Here is a 21043-nt window from a genome sequence, read left to right on the forward strand (position 1 = left end):
TAAATGTTATTCTGTTTTAGGTAGATTGTAGCCTTTTGAAGTTTACTAACATCTACAAACTCTTGCCGATTTTTTGACTGTTTCTTGGTACACCATTTACTTGAATAACTGCAGGCTTATTTTCTTCTCTGTCTACACCAACAGTTTCAATGTTTTTCTTAAAATCTAAAGGTAAGTAGACAACTCTTCCTTTCAGACCTTTTTGAAAAACTGTTGGTGGCAGCTTAGCTGTTTTAGGCTCCATACCAACTATGGCCTGAAATGGGTGTACAGATTGAATAAAAGAATAGACTCATATGTATTCAAATCTGCCTGTTCCCGAGGGATAGGTACCAACTCCAAGTTGTTACGTACTGCTGTAGGTGGCATTTAGTTTTCATCTAATTTGTTGTAACAATATTTACAAATAACTTTATCCGTACCCAATTCAAACTGACCTTCTACCAACAAATAAACACGCAAAATTGCTGCCATTTATCATTGTTTTCTTTTTCACTTTTTAAATATAAATCAACATTTCTAGTTTGACTTCTATAGTGAGTAAGACGACAACAGATACAAACAAAGTTTGTTTTTTGAGATGAAACTATATTAAACATTGTAATTTCTTCTGCTAATTCATCAATACTAATCTCTTTCTCCTGTTCTTCAACACCTACATTTACCAAACTCTCAGTTTCTCTTCACTCGTCTTCTGATCCAAAAAAACAAAATGGTATATCATCACAAATTTTCTCTATATCTGATACAGAACTATGAAAAAGAGCTGTGTTCATTTCACTTAAACAGAATGCAGGAGTTTTTAAATATTAGAGTCTCTTTACCAACTCCCGCATTTCAAAGGGTGTACAGCTAACATTCTTAAATGATGAAAAGTACTTTGGCAGACTTTTCTTGAAAGACAAGCCAGAGAATGACCTTGAAACTTAGTATATTTTCTTATTTTACATGGATCTAGTCCTTGTAACATCTTAATCTTCTGTTTAACACTTTTTTGGCATATCCTCGTAAACAAATTGTAATATGTCTATAGACTCCTGTTGAATACTGCCAATACTGCTAAAATCCCACTTAAATACAAGAACTTGTGTACGCTTCCCTTGAACTTCTTCAGCAATTACTTCTTCTACATTCCTAGGAACCATTTTTCTTTGTAATCGAAAAACCATCTTTATCTCATAGCATCGACCACTAGTATCAACTGTATGTACTAAAGCGTTCTGCTGAAAATAACTTTGTTCATTTAAGAAAGGCTCAGCACTAGACGTGTGCTTCCATTCACCAGTGAAAGTTTCACAAAAGTTACTTCTATTAACCAGTCTTTTTCTTTTGCTTTTCTCCTTCAAAAACTGCATTGTTTTCCTCAATGTTTTTATTTTCTTCAATATTAATATTAATAATTCTCATTTTATTTCAAAAGCTTTATCTACTACACTTTCAATCTGTTGCTTTTTCTTTTAAGCTGCTGTTCATTTTTTAAAATATATTTACAATCTTTCACTACATTTTGTAGTACTCTACTTCTATACATTCTCCTCCTTATGTCTTTATGTTCTTACAGCCTTCTTTCAATATGCATTGTTTTTCCATAAAATGATTTTCTTTTATCATCTCCTTCTTTCCTTTCCTTCTGGTTTGTTGTAAAGCTTTTCTTTTTCTTTTCAACATTTTAAAATTGCTTTACACTCTATAAAACTCTTTTAACAAACTGTTTAGTTCTCTTACCAGAAGTCTTTTTCTTCTGTGTAACATTGTGCACTTCATCTAATTTCCTCTTTTCTCTTTTCTTCAAATAGCTGTTTTTTTTCTTGTCTTCGATTTTGATTTTTTTTTCCATCCTTAATGTTTTTTACCAATAAAAGTAAATGTCTGTAAAACAATAATAAGTTTCAATAGTTTGTGAAATAATGTTATACTTTTGAAAGAATTATATATTAATATTCATAACAATAAATAAACAAATGCGTTCAATTTCATTGGAATTGTCTCCATAACACGTACAGATTTAGAATATTGTACTTTACACATTAGAAAACCAGTCACAAAACAGGCACCTTTAAACAGTTACAACAGAAAGATTGGTGTTTTGAAGTTAGCTAGTGCCAAGACTCTAAGCAATTGGTAAAAACTGAAGCTATAAGAGAAAAGTGAGGTTTAAGATATGTTGGCAAAAACATTACTGATTAGACTACTTCGTATTGGTCTCTGGAAAGGCACACTTGAAATAGGCCGTATAAATGTAGGTGTCTGTTTGAAATGAGAAAAGCAGTCTGTCAAATTTAAAGGTCTGAGCGCTCTTGTGAGTGAGGTATGTGTCTACTTCAACATCTATTGTCTCATGTGTTATGCATCTGAAGATGGTAGCTTGACAACCTGGGCAATTTGGCTACCAGTGGACAAATCTGTCATTTCTAGTTTGTCATTCAGTTGCACAGCCTGTGATGTCTTTTATATGTAGGTGTTATGGAACCTCTGAAATAGCCTGCTCAACACCCAGGTGCCCTGTTTTATTAGCAGAAAGGAATACATGCACTTTTTTAACAGAAGTGTAGAGATCATGCTCGGTGAAACACAGGTATTTAACTATATGCATGTTTTTTAATGTATCATGACACTAGCAAAAGGCACAGACTGATGCATGCATGCTTAGAGAAACGTGGTAAGACATAACAGTGACATGGCAAGGGTTGCTGTTTTAATTTTGGCTAGGCCCAACATTCTTGGGAGTTGGTGAAAACTGAAGCCGCAAGAGAAAAGTGAGGTTTAAGACACGTTGGAAAAAGGCTTAGTGATTAGGCTACTTGCTATGAGTTTGTGGAAAGCTACACTTGAAGTAGGGCATATACGTTTAGGTGTCTGCTTCAAATGAGAAATGCAGTCTGTCAAGTTTAAAGGTTTGTGTGCTCTTGTGAGTGGCGTATGTGTCTACTTCTACATTTATTGTCTCATGTGTTGTGCATCTGAAGATGGTAACTTGAAAACCTGGTTGGTTTTCCTACTGTTGGACAAATCTCTCAGTTCTGCTCTGTCATTCAGTTGCACAGCCTGTGATGTCTTCTGTATCAAGGCATTGTGAAGCCTCTCACATAGCCTGTTTAATACCCTGAGAGATTTGTCCACCAGTTTGAAAACCGAACACGTTTTCAAGCTACCATCATCAGATGCATAACACATGAGACAATAGATGTCACACCTTACACATTTGTAACTCACCTCTAAAATACTATTGCAGAATATGAAAATGTCATAAACTCCAAAACATTCTTCTTTCCAACACAATAAATGTGATGTGCCACTCTGAACCAAGTAAAACCAGTATTGGTAAAATTCCCCTCTCTTTTTCCACACAAATGAATGCAAGTAACAAATCAAAATGCTTCCTTCATTTTTTCAAATTCTGAAACCCACTTCTATTGGATGCACATATTAACCCTTTATTGCTCCCTTCTGCTTCTGTAACTTACAGGAGTTGTGACCCCACCACAGTGCCGTAGTGTGGGTTCGTGTAGGTTCTCGAACCCTGACGGGAGTTCAAAAACCTATTTTCAACAATGCTAGTATTACTTTTTAAGAACATAGCACTTCTGAACGATGCACTGATTTAGAAAAACTAACTTTAAAACCATATCACTCCTATATAACATATCATTTCATATTTCTAAACCACAGTTAGCTGTCAGGTCACAAGTCACCATATTTTCAAATGCAGCACACTAGCTTACAAATGCAAACAGCAGGTTTGGTTGAGTCTTGCAAATATAACCTTGTCCTGTGGACTGTAACTTTCAAAATGTTTTTGTATAACCAATCACAAAGATGATTTTTCTACACGGTAACATGCATCCTATTTTTGAGCACACAATGGTTATGAACAGCCACTCATTTATCTCCTTTTTCTAAAACAGCACCATCTGCACCATTTTAGTTACCACTCATTCCACCAACTGACTTACTCAGCTACATACGTCGTTTGATTCCTTCCTCATATCACTTCAAAATGCTAACAGTATGGATTGTATTGGATGATCTATGTTGTCTGGGGATGCTGAACACAGAGGTATTGACAAAGACCTGGGTTTGCAAAATGTGGATATCAAATGGTTTGCACAGAGAGCATTAAAGTGGCACCAATAGATACCTTTGGTTAAAACCTTTTTGCATCTCCAACCCCCTGACCTCATGATTGTGCACTGTGGTGGCAATGACCTGGGCATATTGAGTGGGGTAAGGTTGGAAATCCTAAGGAAGGATACCTTTGCACAATTGATGTTGCTTTTCCCTCAAACTGTATTTGTATACTCTAATATATGCCAAAGACAGAAATGGAAGTGGTCAAATCAATTCTGGCCACAGATTGAGAAGACTAGGAAGAATGTTTTAAAGCTGTATCTGCTTACCTCAAAGACCACCATAGGATGGGTTCCATCTACAACAACAATATACGCTTGACATGCACAACATCTTCAGAAGTGATGGAGTTCACTTCACAGATGAAGGGAACAGTCTTTCTCTACAGCCTTAAGCTGTGCATCTGCAATTAAATGTAGCTGCAACAAAGTCATAACAAACACAACTGCTCCTCTTAGAGTCACCCTATAACCCAACACTGAAAGTTATATATTTTTAACACATATATTATGATTCTTTTTTTTTCTGATTTGTGAACCCATCATGAATTCGCAATACAAAAGCATGCATTCAATGTACTGTTATATTATATATAGGTCGCCCATATAGGCGCAGGTAACGTTGCAACCTTTTACCAATATTCTTACCTACATTACATACATAATGGTTTTTAGGGACTGACCTTTTGCTCTTTTTAGGGAGGGAGAGGAACATGGCGGCCGCCAGATAACGGTCGCGGCCGCACTCACCTTGGGTCTTTCCGTGGAATGAGGGGAGAATGAAGGGAGGGATTGCGAGGCCCCTCTGAGCCGATTTTTGTTGCTTTTCTCGCCGGCAGAACACCCTCCGTCCCTCTCGCCTCTCCCGCCCGGACTTGATGGGCTTTGGCGGTGAGCCTCTCAGCTGGAGGTGGGAGGAGGCGGCGAGGCATCGCAGGTGCCGGGTCTCTGCGTGTTTCTGGTTCAGGGTCTCGGGGGCAGTGTCAGCACTTGCAGTGGCTGAGCAAGTTTTCCCGGTGTTGCTGGGGGGTTCTCATCCGGAGCAGGTTGTGGCGATACCAGAACTACGCCATCCCACAGATGAAGGTGCAGGTGAAGGCAGAGGCAACATTGAAGCCTTGGGGGGGATCAAATCTCCGGTAAGGTGCAATAATTTTTCTAGTTTGGCTGGTTTGATCCCGACGTCTTGGGGAGGCTGCATTGATACCCTCAGTAACTGTATGGAGGTGAATGAAGGTGGTTATCCAAAAGGAATTGTCTCGCCCCCTAGAGTGGGCCGGTACACCTTAAGAGCTAGAGCTGCCTACCCACTGCAGAATTCAGAAGCCACCCATGCCTCTGTGACCCAAAAAAAAAAGACATCCATTGTTAATCTAACTAAGGCGAAGTTAAGGAGGTCCGGAGCTAGATTTGGGGAGAGTGAAGAGGAAGAGGAGGAGGATTTGAAACAGAGAGGGGTTTCTAAATCTAAAATTAGAGTAAAAAAGAAACCCGTATTTATTTAAAAAATCACCCCCTCATTAAAAACTTATTATAGAGTCATGGCCACCACAGCGGAGCCTAGCCGAACTACGGAAGTGACCTCTGACGATCCGGAGGGATTTTTTTCCAAAGTAAAATCGAAGCCTAAACAGAAACCTGCCGTAAGTGATGGGAGCGCTTCCTCCCCTATGACCCCTTTCTCTCAGTGCAAACAAAGGGGGGCTAAGCAAATTACCAAGCGACCCACCGGGCCTCCCACTGACTCTCCAGTGTCTAAGGCCACGCAACAAGGTGTAACCCTTTCAAACAGGTTTAGTGCCTTGGGGTCACAGGATGAGGAAGTGCCTGCATCGGCTAAAGATCCCTCTAGTGACTTATCAATGTGTGTTCCTCCTGGGCGCACGGAAGCAGGAAGCATGGAAGCAGCTGATGGCTCTGAAGTGCGATCTTTGTCCGATATATTGATCGCAATGAAGAAGTAGATGTTAAGTGGGTTTAAGGTATCAGAACTAAACCAAGCAGAGCTTGCTGGAAGGTTTTCTGTCTCTGAAGCTAACCAGGCAGCGATCAAGGCATCCTGTGAAGATTTGTCTCAGAGGCTCGACGAGGTGGTGGTAAGGTATGTTATAGTTAGGAATTAGCATTTAAAAACCTTAGAAATTCACTGAAAAAACTATAGGTTTCAGGGGCGTTATAGTTAGCTGGACATTTCCCTCGTACAAAACCATTGAAATTCCCCCGTTATAGTTAGTTCAGCTAACTATAGCTCGCGCCCCTGCAATGCACTGCTGATGACGTCACATATTACATCACTCATGACATGGTCAGTGACATCACTGATGACATCACTGATAACATCTCAAATGACATCACTGATGACATCACTGATGACGTCATCCATGTGATCATTTGATGCCTCTTCTCAAAATCTAATATAACCTTTGATACACCCACTCTAAATTACATACTGCCACTCTCAAAACCATAGATACTCCAATACCAATAAGTACATACCCCATCACAGAGTCTTAGGTCTACACACCCATCCACACACTCACCCGTACAGTCACTCATACTTATGGTTATTTAGTACAGGACTATCATATGTACTCATACACCTATATAGACACTCACACACCACTACTCATCCATAGAGGTACTCACACACGTACTCATTCATGCAAATAATTAATCACACTGCCATTTAATCATCTATACAGTTATACACACACTAGCTCAAATACTCATACAAATACTAGCACATTCTTATGCTCTTATAGAATCAATGATACAACCACACACTCATCCATACAGCCACTCACACGATCACACACTCTCACTTATAGTCATTTCTGTACTCCAACATATATATATATACTGCCGTTCACATATGTACTAAATCACACATGTATTAATGAAATATATATTCACTCACTAACACAACCATACACATATTCACCCACCCATACAGTACATCACAGACAAAGTCTTGAAACCATGCACCCAGTGAATCACCCACTCACACATCTATGCAGAGTCACACACATCCAACTCACACAAACACTCAGGCACCCATACAGATACTCAGACAACCAAACAATAACTCATATAGACACTCATATAGCTATTCACAAACCCATGCAGCCGCTTACACACCAACAGACAGACACATACAGACATTCACTCAGTTTAGTCACTAACCCATGCATTCAGTAAGATACGTTTAATCACTCACTTATACAGTCAGCAACGCACCTACTAAATCCTCCATACAGACACTTATACACCCACTCATTCCCCAATATAGCTTGGCATATATATAAAACAAACTTAAACTTTACAGAAACACACAGTCACTGGATGATGCCATCAGTGATGTCATCAGTGATGTCATCTGAGATGTCCTCTGTGATGTCATCAGTGATGTCACTGACCATGTCACCAGTGATGTAATATGTGACGTCATCAGCAGTGCATTGCGGGGGCGCGAGTTATAGTTAGCTGAACTAACTATAACGGCAGAATTTCAATGGTTTTGTATGAGGGAAATGTCCAGCTAACTATAATGCCCCTGAAACTTTTTTCGGTGAATTTCTAAGGTTTTTTAAATGCTAATTCCTAACTATAACATACCTGAAACCTATGGTGTTTTAAGTGAATATATATATAGATAGATATATATACTTTTTTTTAATGGCTAGCAGTATTTTAAAGTTATATATTAATGTAATTTAGTTTGATATTTGTTTTTATTGATAACAAAAAAAGCAAATGACACAGCATCATCACCTCAAATTAAAAATAAATATATATTTCTGTAATTGTCTTAAATAATAAACTACAATTTTTTGAGAAGTTTCATTTAAAAATAAAATGAATATATGTATTGAAAATTAGTATAAGTGATTTGTGGGATTAATTAAATATATGTATTTCGATTTCATTACCATTTTTACTTGGATTAATTTTTTATTACAAAATAGGTAACATTTTTTAAAATGTAAAGTATTAAGTTTACATATTTTTTAAAACATTAAACTGAATGCCCTTATATTTTTCCCTGTTTAGAATATTTTGTCTTGATTTGACATTGTTTCCGAGGGGGTTTTATTAACAGCCCTTACCCCCATTAATTTCTATAGCAGTATGTTGCAGTATCAGTGGTTAGCCATGTGTGGTGCTGGGCTTACTTCGTCTCTTAGATGGCGTCATTTACTACTGTTTTCGGTCCCTTTTTGGATGCAGTAACCTTAGAAGTGAAGTTTGTCACAAGCAATGGCCTCACTCTTTTAAGTGGGTTCTTTCCCTCCCTAAACCCTGCCCTTAACCCCTCCATGAATCGCTTCTTACTCCTCCCTTAACACCGCCAATTTAGTAGTAAGTAATTTCAATTTTCCCGCCACATTCCCTCTCTGTCCACATTTACTACTCAAATACATACTTATTAACTCAGGGAATAGATCTTTGCACAAAAAATGAAAAGAGGCAACTTTAAAATTCCACATGTAGATTTGTGAATGGAATTTTGTAGAACGTTTGCTGTACTACAAAACATACTACAAAATGCATTTGTGAATAGGCCCCAGGGTTTTGAATTGTGCTCTCTTCACCACAGGACGGCAGTTAACATCTTTAAAATATGGTTAAACAACTTCTGACTGCAGTTGGAGTTTCTAGATATCTATCTTCCTGGTCCCGGGATATATTACTGCCTTATAGCCCGCCGTAGCGGGCTACACTGACTATTAAAGGCCCGCTCCCACGTTAAAGGCCCGAGCCAAAGGCGAGGGACTTTAACAAGGGACCGGGACTTTAATAGCTGGTATAGCCCTGCTAGGAAGGGCTATAAGGCTATTAGAACATTCTGCCACTAGAGGGCAGAACGTTCTAACAAATAAAACAAAGGCCTTTTCAAAGCTCGAGGGGATTTAAATCCCCTCGAGCTCCGAGAAGCCTTTGTACAACATTGGAATGTTGCTCTGCGGGCCTTTACCAGCCCATAGATGCATGGAGCACTCCATTGTCTGCAATGGAGCTCCCAACATTGCAATGTTCTAATATATTGTAGAAGTCATGTCATGACAGCACCAGAACCCATGTACGTTCTATCCAATAACTTAACTTTGGGAATGTCAGATTTCATTAACATCCTATGCAAACTATGAGCATGGAGATAAGCCTTTCACCACAATACTTATTATTTTCACTCAAATTACACTGCCATCAGAATCCAACATGTGAAGTCTAGACATGACAATGCCAATTGGTGAAGCTATCAATGTGGTTATTGGGAGTGGGACATCTAAACAAAAGAATGTTCAAAATGGTATGACTACTAATGTTAAGGGTAAGTTTGAAATTGACAAGCTCATTTCAAACAGCATGTGTTTTCATCGTGGGAAAGCCCCACATCCCAAAGGGGGTAGATGTCCTGCTGCAAATGTGTTTAATTATTGAGAAAAACTGGGACAATTTGCTAAAGTATGTTTATAAAAAATAAGATACAGAAAAAGGCTGTGGCATGTGTGGTGGAGTCTTATGATGAATCGGATTCAGAAGTCATTTCTGTGATTACAGATTTTCTAATGATTTCCTCTTCTGAAAAAAAGGAACCCGTTGTTGGGGATCCATCGAGTTGTGTTGACCCCATTGTAGCAGTGAGTGTTAGGGGAAAGGTCCTCAAACTGCTGGTTGATTCTGGTGCCAAAATGTCGATGATCACGCAGAAATTATTTGAGAAAACATGGGGAAATGGAGAGATGATGCCACCAGACCAGTCTCCTGTTTCTTATGAAGGGCGCAAGATTGAGCTTCTTGGATACATCGAGGATGTACTTGCACTCAAGGGATGGAACATATTGGGTTGGTTCCATCAGGGACTATTCGGGATGGTGCTGAGGCCAGGTGCCAGAGAACAGGTCTTGGTGGTTGATTGTGAAGATGTGGGGCACGAGTGGAAGAGCAAGGTTCCCTCCATTTTCAGTGAAGGATTAGGTAAGATTCAGAGTTTCAAACACAAGATTATTGTGAAGGTTGGAGCTGTCCCATAAAACACAAGCTAAGTGGGGTTCCCTTTAGTGTGAGAGAATATCTGAACCAAAAACTGAGGTCTCTATGTGATAAGTGTATTATCAAACACACTGAGTCTTTCTTCTCTGTGTTGTCTCCACTTGTGGTGGTGCGCAAGAGGCGTAGACAATTACGCACGTGTGTAGATTTGAGGTCACTAAATAAAGAGATCTGGATCAACTCATTTCCGCTACCCAAAATTAGTGACCTTTTTGCTTGTGTCAAGGGAGCTAAGTATTTTTTGAAACTGGATTTGGCTAGTGCCTATCATCAGATTGAGCTACACCCTGAGTCATGCCCATTGACAGCCTTTGTTTCTCCTTTAGGAACTTGCCAGTATAGACGTATACCTTTCAGGTTGGCATCTGTTGCGTCTGTGTTTCAGAGAATAATGCAGAATTTGTTGAGTGCATTGGAAGGCGTGTTAGTCTTTCAAGACGATGTGTTGAATCATACTAAAGATGTTCAGTCACATGATGCCGTTTGCCATTGAGTGTTGGATATTTTTGAATAGCATGGAGTGGTTCTCAAGACTGAGAAATGCAGGTTTTATGTGAGGAGGTAGATTATCTGTGTCATCTGATTTTGAAAGAGGGAATTAGACCTAGACAGGGGCTGATTGAAGCCATTGTCAGGCCGCCACGCCCTGTGACAAGACGTGTTCAAGTCTTTAATGAAACTTTTTGACTATTACTTGCCTTTTATTCCTGATTTTGCTACCATAGTGCTGCCTACTAGCAATCTGCTCAAGAAGGGTGTGAGATTTGAGTGGTCAAGTGAGTATGCCTCTGCTTTTCAACAGGTCAAGTTAGATTAATGCTGTATCAGTTTGATGTGATGCACATTTCTGGTGGGAGGAATGGGAGGGCTGATTTTCTTTCCCATTTTCCTCTGAAAAAGTGATGAAAGTGAGGCCCTGGACTTTCATGAATTATGTGAAGAGGACACTGAAGATTGTTTTGTGACTGTGTTAGAGATACCTGAGCTTAGTGCTGGTCAGTAGGGGTTGGCCCAAAGAAAGGGTATTGTCACCGCTCTTGCAGCCTTATTGTAAGGTTGAGATGGAGATTTTTCTAGAAGATGGAATGTTGTTGCGTCCTGAGAAGCTTATCCCTCCCCATGCTATCAGACGGATCATCGATACTAAGGCTCACGAAGGTCATTTGAGCGCGATGCTCACTAAACGTCACATTTTGTCAAGCATTTAGGTGGTCTGGGATGGATGCTGAGATGAACAAGGTAGTTGAGAATTGTGTAGTGTGTGGGTTTGCAGATAAATGTTTGAAAGTGGTGACACCATCCCAGCTCCCCATTCAGTGTCCTTCTAGTCCACGGATCAAATTGGTACTTGATGTGATGGGGCCCATTGATTACTTGCCCAGGGGATCTCAGTATTATTTAGTTCTGCTGGATTATGCATCCAAGTGGCCAGAAATCAAGATGGTCAAGGATCCAAATGAGTCAAATGTGGTGTTGTTTGTCAAAGAGGTATGTATGAGGGAGGGTTTCCCAGAAGTACTCATTTCTGATAATGCAACCTAATTTTTAAATAGGGAGATGCAGTATTTTCTTTACGCTTGTGGTATAAAGCATGTGAGGAGTTCCCCGTACCACCCCCAAACCAATGCCTGATGGAGAGGATGCACAGAGTTGTGGGTGAGTGCGTTAGGTGGGCAAGTCATGGAACCATGACGTCGGTAGGTCTTTGGACACAATGCTTTGGTTTTAAAGAATTGCTTCTCACTCTATGACCAAGATCTCTCCTTTTGAAATATTGAGGGGAAAGAGAGCACACACTAGTTTTAGACCGAGATGGATGAGTAAGTGGCCCAAGTCTGATTCTGATGTGGTGAGTCTTATGAACATTGTGATGGAGAATGTGTTAAGAACTCAAGGTAAGCAAAAAAAGCTGGTATGATCTAAAGACTGTTCCTTTGGTATGGGGTGACATGGTCCAAATCAAGTTGCTGGTTCTTGTGAAGAAAAGTTCAAACAAGTTTGGTGCACCGACCACTGTGATAAAGGTGGGGAGTAATGCTGTTAAGGTGGAAGGGGGCAATGGTGAAACCTTAGTAAAATTGTAAAAGTGGAGTTAAGGAGTTGGGCAGTGCCATGGGTGGTTCAATGCCTAATTACAGTAAGGATACTGAGGGGAGTGGAGTATTCAAAGGAGATATTCTTAGGAGAAGCTCCAGGACCTGGGTCCCTTCTAGTAGGTATCAGGTCTAAAGCCTTGTGGGGCATTGTTTGTATATTATGTAACTATTGTTTTTTTTTTGTTTTGAGGAGAAAGGAGGATATGTAGTACTGGGACTAGAATGTGTTGGTTAGTTTCTGACCATTCTCTCCTAGGGATTCAAGTGTTACTAGGGAGGTATGTGATGTAGTAGAATGTGCCTTGTTTAAAGGTTTTGTTGTTTTAGAGACATATTGGAGTGGGCTGGGAAGGCACCTGTTTACCGAGTAGCCTCTTCAATAAAGTACTTCAAGTTACCACAGCTTCTGCATACTTACTACATACAGTGATGCTGTCAAAAACACATTACATATAAAAGTGCACTGAAATTGTAGCCACATAACATTGCACCATTTTATACAAATCACCAGGGCAATTGCACAACCTAAATCTACACTTACCAGAACAGCAAAGTCCTCTGATAATACAATGTGCATGTATGTTTCTGCTCTGATATCTTGCACCACTTCAAGAAATACATTAGGGAGGGGAGCAAAAGAGTGTAAAGTTAGAACATGGTTCTTATCTGCTCAGACACATTTGTTATATTGGGCCATAACTACACCATTTCTCATTTTTAACACAACATAAATGTAGGAGCTAATGAGGGTAGGAAGACTGGTATGGGACATAAAAATATATTGTGTTCATCAGGGTCAACATGGGATGTCATGCTCAACTGTACTGAGGCATGCTAAGCCAATTGGCTCCATATTATGTTATGATTTTTATACAGCAGTTGACAAAAGTAACAACGATTTAACACAAGCATCTTGGTTCTAAGGTAAAATTACCAAAGCGCTAGTGGTTCACATGTTAGATGCTGAGGCACGAAACTAGGTAGGCTTTCAAAAAGCAGTGTGGTATAGAAAGAGATACATCTCATTTAGTTAGGGAAGGGATTTCCTAAGTTAGGCTGGCAAGACAAGCAAGTGGCACCAGTGCACATTTCTCTTGGAACCTTTAGAAGGTGGCTTTCTAAGGATTACAAACATTGTAGTCAAGCATACCATTGCAATTAGTCCACAAGAACTTGAGGGTTATGGTTGCATGTGGAGTATTTATTGCCAGTTCAGAGACACCAACCTTCATCCATCTGTTTCATGCCATATTACATATTATGTGACAAAGTAATGCACTCATTACCTGCCATTTAATTTTGGACTTCTATCCAGCTGGGATGCCACCCAACTGCCGACTGTCAGAGACAAAACACTTTGTCACCATGCCGTAAGCTTCACAAACCTCCAATAAATTGTAAAATAAAACAAAAAAACTTAATCTCTGCTGTGATTTGAGGTCATTTGACAATGCCTCATCTACCATGGGCCTGATTACGAGTTTGGCGGGCAGATTACTCCATCACAAACATAACAGATATCCCATCTACTGTATTACGAGTTCCATTATATCCAATGGAACATAATGGAACTCATAATACGGTGGACGGGATATCCGTCACGTTTGTGAAGGAGTAACCTGTCTGCCAGACTCGTAATCAGGCCCTATGTGTTCTGTTTGAATGGGGTTTCCTTTCTTTATGGTGCTGCCCCTGTTAAGATGAGAATACTGTGCCATTGTGGCATATCATCAGCTGTCACTCAGAGGTATGAAATATTAAAACTGATTTTTATAAGTTAGCTGTAGATAAAAACAACTAAGAACGTGCAGTTACATAAGTCCTTAGTTAATAAACTATGGAAAAGATTACTGGCCTTCCCACCCCAAGTCAAATATGTTTCATGAAGCCTTGGTGTACATCACCAAACATAAGAGGCTAGTGCCTGTAGCTTGAGCTCTCTTCAGCTCTCCCATGAACATATTTTTGCCCTCAAATAATTTATCAGACAATGTTGATCATAATAATATGCTCTTGAAAGATGTTTTTATTTGAAATAAAACTCTTAATGCTGAAATCAGATTTCAATTATCTCAATCCCTCAAAAATAATGAGTTTTTATATATTTTACTTTATAAGAAAGGCTAATTTCATGTCTGTTCTGAAAAGAGAAACAATTGTAAGTATAGAGATTACCCAGCAAGTGTCTGTATTCTGCTTGCAGCTTCAAAGGTTTCCCATGTAATAACAGGAGATCAAGGGTAGGATATACACTGGGTCTTACCTGAAACCAGGGCCAACCTTTCCTGAGACAGCGCCCAGGCAAAACTTAAATTCACTCCTTCCCCATCCACCCCCTCCCATTGGTTGACCCTAGTTCGGGTGGGCGCTTTTGTGCTCACAGTTCACGTCCTGGCTGAATATCTCAGAGCAGTGACTGGCCTGTGAACACACATTAGCACCTTGTCCCCCACCTTAATCACCTACTCAGTTACTAAACTGGAGGTGAGAGTCCCTGGGAGGGAGATATGGGAGAAGGAAGGGGGAGTCGGAGAGAGGTAATTGAAGGAGGCTAAGAAAATTATAGAAAACATGATTTTCACACAGCTTGAAGGCCATGAGTTGAACTGGCATATGGAATAAATGATTTATTCAAGACAGTTCAGGAGATCATCTACCTGTGTGACCCTCCAACTGCGGGTGCCCTGGGCCTGGGCCCAGCTCACCTGTGCCAAAAGATGGTTTTGCCTGAAACCTAATAGTATTGTTTGTGTATACCAAATCTAAAGTCCACATTAGTAGAAAATTTACATTTTCATTCAGGAGAGACCCAGCAGCAAAGACATAGAATCTGTAGCAATATAAATTAATCAGAGCTTTGAGCATTATGTACGAGCTAAAAAATGCAAAACTTTGTGATGATTTTTCCTGCATCCTTGCAGAGTGCAGTAGACTGCTCAGTAGAGATTGGAATCTGTTGTTCCAGGTTTGGGCAAATATATTGCTGCTATGCTAAGTCACGGAAGCAGATGTAGTATATCCTCCAGAGAGTGCTTGACTTTCAATTTGTCATGGTAATTTCAATGCTTGTTTCCTTATTCAAGGGATAGGTTTCAAGGGCAGTATGTCAAGAGATTCTCCATTGTAGCAGACGACATCTTGTGGTACAGGTCCTACCACAACTTGATTTATGCCTTAGTCACACTTCTGATAGATTTTATTTGTTCTGGTGAGATTTGACTGTGTGGGTGTTGGGTTGGCCAAGGGTAGACTTCATTTTAAGGGGTAGCAGTAGGTCCATGGTAGTCAGTAGTTTGTTCACTGTTTTTGATGGACTGTGTATTTCATAGGAGCCGTTTAGTTTCTTTTTCACTGATATGCAGTTAGGCACCTAGAAATATGGGTGAATGCTGATATTGATAGTGGCACAATGTGCAATTTTTTGAGGTGTTATTTTCAGTCCTTATGTTTTTTGTTGCCTAATATAAAGGGCACTACAGTCTTCCTGATTGTAAGTGGACGAATGTTTTAAAGTGGTTTTCTATGTCATGTACGGCGATTGGGCCTCCTTCACATCTTTGGTTATATCAACAGTAACATAGGGCACCTCTTTTTGTAGCAGTTCTGCTGTTCCCTTTTCCACATTTTAGACTGTGATGCGTGGTTCCTGTAACTCCGGGCCTGATTCACAGGTTTAACTTACACTTTTGAGTGAGTTTACACTTTTGAGTAAGTTTCCTACTTTCCGTATTCATAAACGCTGAGTGTAAGTTATTCCCAAAAAATCACTATTATTTATGGCCAGCCATTCATACTGAAACATCTTCCGGTAGAAAACAAAAGAGGTAGGGCTTAAAAAAAGGAAATCATTTTAAATTACAATAAATAATTTAAAACAGTTATTAGCATAGATAAATATTAATTAATGGTAAAAACTATTTTTAATTTGTACATATTTATTATTTAATGAAATAAACTCTTTATTGCTCCCTATGCTTGACCATTTATAGATCTCTGCCCCAACTGTGGAGTCTCCCTGTGGTAAAGTATAGGGGTCATTTAAAATGTATTTATCTAAAAAAATATATTAAGAATATTTGATGTTAAATTCTAATGCAAATTCATGTTATATATTTACTTGAAATGTATGAAAAAATAAATATTCTTGAAGGAAAGCGTTATTAAATGGAAATATATTAAATGTAATTCTTTTATTAAAGTTCAAATGAAGAAATAAATTCCCACATAAAGAAATAGTTTTTAATGTTCATTAATGGTGACTAAAAGTGATCATATTGAATTGATTAAAATGAATACAACTAAATGTTACACTATTTTTTTTTAATTAAATTTAAAGTCAAAATAGGTTATTAAAATATGTTACAATAAAAAATAAAAATGTACTATTGAAGTATTTTAAATAATTTATTTTAATTGAATATTATTACCAATGGATTTTTTTAATGTCCCTATCGCTGTTATATTCCTTTTTTTTAAACTTTTTATTGAATTTTTTATTGATTCAGCAACACAATAAATTATTGACAGACCACTATATATAACAAAGAATAAAAAACAGAGGAAAATCAAGATATACACATCTATAGTTTCTCGACATAGAAGAAACAATAAAAACAGTAATACATTACTAGATATCATTGCTGTACCCAGGTTCTGATCGGCTCCCATATAGACGCCCCCAATTTTTTTTTTGCAATACTTTTCAATTTATATAATGCAGATTCCGTATTATATATAGAAATAAGTTTGGCCCTCCAACTTATAAAAGACGGGGGCTCAGAATCCAGCCACTGAGATGTTATACATAACCTCAAAACTGACATACAAATAAACTTAAAACCTCTATAAGATGACGCTTGCCTGCCCACATCTGTGCTGAATTCTATTCCAAACAAAACCAGAGAAGCTGTAACAGAAATAGGTATTCCCAGAGATTGTAACAAAAATCGTTCAATATCCAGAAAAAGTGGCTGGAGGGCAGGACAGGAAAAAAACATATGCAACGAATCTGCTGCATAAAGTCCACATCTTGAGCAGTTAGTCCCCCTCCCAGCCTTCCACTTTGCTATCTTTGCCGGCGTGTAATACAAATTAAACATAGCCATATATGATTGGCTTCTAAGGCTGCCAGAAAGCAAAATAGAGCTGGTAGTTCGTATTACCAGCTGTAAATCCAGATTAGTTACCGGCAGTCGCTGTTATATTCCAATGGATGTTGGCCATACACAGTGCTGGACTTGCTACTGTTTTTACTTTAATTAGCAACTTACACTCACTGTACTAAGTTTACTACTTTTGGTATTCACAAACTCTGAGTGTACAAAAGTACACGTTACGTGTCTCCACCCCAGAGTGATGCAATTGGCTTCATCTTGTGTCGATAAGTGACATCCCTCCCTAAATATCTCCTTGACCCTCACTCAACTACTCTTACTCCTCCCTAATCCTATTTCTTTTAGTGTTAAATCTGCCCTTTTCCTATCCATTCCCCTATGTCCTGCCCACATTTACGACTTAAATCTTACATGTGCTGAGACTCCACAGTCCATGGAGAACTCCGCACCTATAAGTATTAGCAGAATGCACAGTTTGTAGTACATTTTAGTACATTATGAAATACGTTTTGTAGTGTAGTTTGACAATCAAGCCTGGACTTGGTCAAAAGTGTAAACTTACTCAAAAGTCTTTCACCTGACAATTAGTGGCACATGATTTTCATGGCAATATATATTTTATCCTCACTAAGGCCCTGATTAGGAGTTTGGTGGTCTGCCTGTACGACCATTACAGTGGCGGTCCCAGGAAGACCACCAAACCCGTGGTGAACCCACCCATTGGATTCCAAGTTGAATCCAGGGCTGGTAGTGTGGCGGCAGCGTCATTGGGAACCTAAACAAGATACTGTCATGGTGACAGATCCTCCAGCAAGTCCGTGCACAATGGGGCATGCACCATGGTAGGGTCCCTCCCATGAAATGCTTGTTGGAGAGGCAGATAGAAATCTGCTCAGCGATGCAGCATCGGCACTGCCGCAATTCCTACCTGCTTTGCCCACCACCACGGGATCCTGGATCCTGGCAGCGGTCCCACCACCACCATCGTAATACAGTGGTTGTACTGCCGGGGTGCTAGTGATCAGACCGTCACAGTGAGTACAGCTGTCTCATGACCGCTGTACTCGTAATAAAGCCCTAGATGTAATCTGTCACATATTAGGGTTATGTGCTGCAGTTAAATTTATGAGATTCAGAGGTGACTTCTGGTCCTGCAGGAGTATGTGTTCTGGTTCATGGCATTTGAGAGAAATCTTTGACTATGGTTGTTCAGTGGTCTATTACCCAATGCCTGTATGGTTCTCATGTGTATGCATACACTCAGTCAGTGGGAATAGTCTACAATTTCTTTCCATTCATGTTGTGATTCTTTCACAATGGTTTGTCAAAGTCCTACATATTGGATGCTGTTATGATGGTCAGCATTTGACCATATGTATTTCTGGGAGGAAGAGCAAGCTCTTTCAGCCTCATGCATCAACCCAAAATCCAGTCGGTAAAATACCGATTCGGTAATAGCTCCCGGTATTAAGTAAAAAATACCCAATCCCAATGCATCAACCCAAAAGCAGAAATCGCTATTTAAGGAATCCTTAAATAGCGATTCTTTAAATAGGGATTCCTTAAATACCGATTCCTTAAATAGCGATTGCATGTAAGGAATCCCAAAGTGAGATTCCTTAAATGCAATGCATCAAAAAATTAGCGATTTCGCTAATAGGGGGAGCAAATTACCATGAAGATGAACTGCATGGTAATTTGCAAAAACTTTGAAAAATGCACTTTTGTGCATTTTTCAAAGTTTCATGTTGCGCACACACATGCCCTTAGAGCATGTGTGTGTGCAACATATGTGCACATATCATTTTCAGGGGTGCAACAGGGTGTCCTTTTGACTCCCTGGCACCCTTGAAAGTGCTCCCGCTATTAGCGATTCGGTAATACCGAATCGCTAATACAGACTGGCTTTACATTCATTCCTATGGGCCTCCAAGCCCATAGGAATGAATGGGTAGGTATTCCTTATTACCGATTCGGTATTACCGATTCGGTAATAAGGAATATTAAGGAATCGCTATTTGAATAGCGATTCCTACATGCATAGCCTTTTGCTATTCCTTATTAGCGATTCCTTATTTTTCGCTAATAAGGAATCGCAAATGGCATTGTTGATGCATAGGCCCCTTTGTTTTTTTTTTTTAACAATTTTTTTTATTTGTTTTCCAAATTTTTACATCACATCAACCCCCTGCCCCCCCACACCCACCCCCCGGAGAACAGGTATATGACATGTTTATTAACAAGAAACTAATTTATACATAAAAGACAAAAAAAACATATCATATTTGCAGAATATGACACATAAATATTACATTTCCACAATCAAACTTCTTGTGTCCAAGCAATCAAAGGCGCCCAGATCTTCATACCCCTGTTCCTCTTATCCCTCCCTTTCCTCTTATAAATGGCAACCTCTAAACTGCAAGTCGCCAGTAACCGTGCTCTCCATTCAAAAAATGAAGGGGATATTGGGTCTATCCATGCTGAGGCCACGCACATCCTGAAGATGGCCATACTAACAAAGATCAGCCCCTGTATTTTACTAGATCGAGTGTTATTGGAGATGCCCAAGAGCACTCATACCTTCGTAATGTTGACCTGACTAAGTGAAATACTCGAGAAAAAGTAGGAGATTTCGGATAGGACTTTGGCTAAAATGGGGCACGAGGCAAACATATGAGTTATATCTGCTGCTGGAAGAGCACACCGCGGACACGCAGTTCCATTCCCCATCCCCCATTTTGCCATTATTTCAGGACGCCTTGCTGCTTTTGTTTCTGCCCGTTTGGAATCGCCTGCTGCCAGCCTACTTCTTGCGGAACCCGCTCCGCGGGTCCCGCTGCGTGAGGAGTGTTGACCGCAGCGCCTTGAAGGGGACACCGAGGGAAGTACTTGCACGGGGCTGCGAGCGAGTGCGTGAGCTCCTTGGGACTGCATTTCCCAAGAGCACCCGCCAGCCCTGATCAGCTACACCTGGGCCGCTCTCCCCGACCCCTCCTACCCTTCCACCGAGCCCTTATCATCTGCTCTCGCTGAGACGGCGAGTGGGACGCCTTGCTGCTTTTGTTTCTGCCCGTTTGGAATCGCCTGCTGCCAGCCTACTTCTTGCGGAACCAGCTCCGCGGGTCCCGCTGCGTGAGGAGTGTTGACCGCAGCGCCTTGAAGGGGACACCGAGGGAAGTACTTGCACGGGGCTGCGAGCGAGTGCGTGAGCTCCTTGGGACTGCATTTCCCAGGAGCACCCGCCAGCCCTGATCAGCTACACCTGGGCCGCTCTCCCCGACCCCTCCTACCCTTCCACCGAGCCCTTATCATCTGCTCTCGCTGAGACGGCGAGTGGGACGCCTTGCTGCTTTTGTTTCTGCCCATTTGGAATCGCCTGCTGCCAGCCTACTTCTTGCGGAACCCGCTCCGCGGGTCCCGCTGCGTGAGGAGTGTTGACCGCAGCGCCTTGAAGGGGACACCGAGAGAAGTACTTGCACGGGGCTGCGAGCGAGTGCGTGAGCTCCTTGGGACTGCATTTCCCAGGAGCACCCGCCAGCCCTGATCAGCTACACCTGGGCCGCTCTCCCCGACCCCTCCTACCCTTCCACCGAGCCCTTATCATCTGCTCTCGCTGAGACGGCGAGTGGGACGCCTTGCTGCTTTTGTTTCT

Source organism: Triturus cristatus, chromosome 8 (genome assembly GCF_964204655.1).
Source record: "Triturus cristatus chromosome 8, aTriCri1.1, whole genome shotgun sequence".
Lineage (NCBI taxonomy): Eukaryota > Metazoa > Chordata > Amphibia > Caudata > Salamandridae > Triturus > Triturus cristatus.